Source organism: Triticum dicoccoides, chromosome 4A, assembly GCF_002162155.2.
Source record: "Triticum dicoccoides isolate Atlit2015 ecotype Zavitan chromosome 4A, WEW_v2.0, whole genome shotgun sequence".
Taxonomy (NCBI): Eukaryota; Viridiplantae; Streptophyta; class Magnoliopsida; order Poales; family Poaceae; genus Triticum; species Triticum dicoccoides.
In genome coordinates this window covers 36424275-36426743 of record NC_041386.1, presented here as the reverse complement: position 1 = coordinate 36426743, position 2469 = coordinate 36424275, and positions in this window count along the sequence as shown.

Here is a 2469-nt window from a genome sequence, read left to right as displayed (position 1 = left end):
GGGCCAGAGAGGCATATATCTCACCAAGATGGATCATAAATGGACCAAGAATAATCCACCTTGGTCGTACAACCTCTCTCTTGTTGTTGGTCAAAGTGATGGCCATCCATGCAACCTCGGAGATGGGCTAGCTCGCCAATAATCTCGCAAATAGCTAGTCCCCGAAGACAACCACTGCATGTGTGTGGCCCAAACATATGTATGGAGAGGTGTGCTTTTGAGTAACACTGGAACAACTTTGATGTGGCACCATGATTTCGAACTAGAAATCCCCACACTGAGTGAGGGTTAGGTTGACGATGCATATGTATGTTACACTACACTTCAAGCCAACGACGGGGATTCTTATATGCATGCATGCGTGCATAGTATATGCGCTCAAATTTAATTAGGTCTGAATCTCACCATGACCTATACTACGATAACACGAACCAAATGAAGAATCTGCCATGGTAACCTATCTTGTTGTTGGTCAAGGTGATCATGGATGTCCACGCGGGCCTACAAATATATAGGCTTGTCGCCGATAACCATGCAAGGGAGTGTATCGTTCGAAGGCAACCACTACATGCATATGTATGGAGGTGATGCGTGCATGCATGTTTGAATACACAGCATTGATCTGGCACGTGTGTCAAAAATCATACACTAGCTCCCCACACAGAGCGAGATCGGTTCATGATGGTGTCATTGTACTACCCACTTCGACTCGATGGAAGGGATTCATGCGTACACATGCATGTGTGTGTGCTCAAAGTGTATCATGCATGTCATCCCAGAGCAAAAATAATAATCCCCTCCTATGTCAAATTAACATCTCTTGTTGTCAGGCAAAAATAAGTGATGGACCAAGCGGGCCCATAGATGGAAAGCATCCATACCGCTGATAACCGCTTAAGTAGGTGCGAGAGGACAACCACCACCACTTTGCATGTGGGCCAAACATATATATGTTGAATACCCAAAATGCACAACTTTGATGTGCCACATGCCTCAAAAACCGTAAACCATGCACCCACACAGAGCGAGGTTCATATCAAGCGTACTACATATGATGGTCCCCTTCCCCCTCTTCACCGCATACTATATTCTCCTGCCGTAATATATGTACAATCCAAAATAATCCTCATTGATGGTGAAATTAATTAACCTCTCCTGATGTAGGTCAAAGTGATGCATACATGCATGCATCGACGATGGCCTCGTGGGCCCACAGTTGGAAGCGTCACACGTGAGTGTCCTAGCTATGATATATATGCATGTGGCCCAAAAAGGTGTTGTGTGATGTTTGAATAACCAATTTCACAATTTTGATGTGGCACGTGCCTCGATAACCAAAAAGTCCCGACACTGAGTGAGCTGTACTTGTTCACGGACGCATACGTATAGTATATATGCTAGTCCCCTCCCACCTCTTTGACGCGTACTATATACCACCATAACACAAACAAAAATGATTCTACCTTGCTAGTCAAATTAACCTCACCGCCGGCTGTTCGTCAAAGTGATGGACGACGACCTCGCGGGCCCACAAAAAGCGTCACACGCGAGTATCGAGTATCGTGTAGGACAACCATCGACTGCATGTGGCCAAAACATTTATGTATGAAAGGGTTGTGTAATATTTTAAATAATGATTTCACGACTCTGATGTGGCACCAGCCTGCCTAACAAAACGCCCAACCCACACGGTGGCTCACAACTCGTAGTGTACTGCGAGCCACCCGCCACCCCCAGACGCACACACCCACACACACACCGCGAATCCACCGCAACTACGATGCATGTTAAATTAATTATCCCGTGGTGAACATACATGTTACCAAAGGAGGGATGTTTTAATTTCAAAAAAATCACAGAGATCATTAAGACGTTTTAGTACATTGATTGATTTTCTATGGGTATAATGTGCAAAAATCAAATTTGAGCTACATGCACACGTGACAGTGCACCTAAATGGAAAACACATGTGTCTCACTGGGTGCATGTTTACTCCCCGTGCAACAAATTTTAAACATTGAGAATCTTGATTTTTAAATTCTAGTACATCCAAAACTTATTTGAAGTTCATGAAACTTATCGTGTTGTCATATGGACACCAATACAAAGTGGCATTGTACTTTTTTTGTGAAATTTGAGACCAGTTTTGATGTAATCTTTATCTAATTACAGATGGGAGATTATTAATAATTGGGAGCTAATATTCCAAACGGATTATTTATTCGAACCGTGAGTGTTAGACCAACAATGGATACGTACCATGCTTCGGTTAAGGAATAAAGTGGCAGCATTAATCATCCAAATAGAAAAACAATATACATGCCGCTGCACGACCCGTGTGGCATGCGAGCAGGCGTGAGTTGACAGGGCGCATGTGAGCAGTCCACCACGCAGACAAACGGGAAGGCATGCATGCAGGTGTGTGAATTGACGGATGTGTGCTCGCTGCGCAGTGTCATCGGGAGGCGT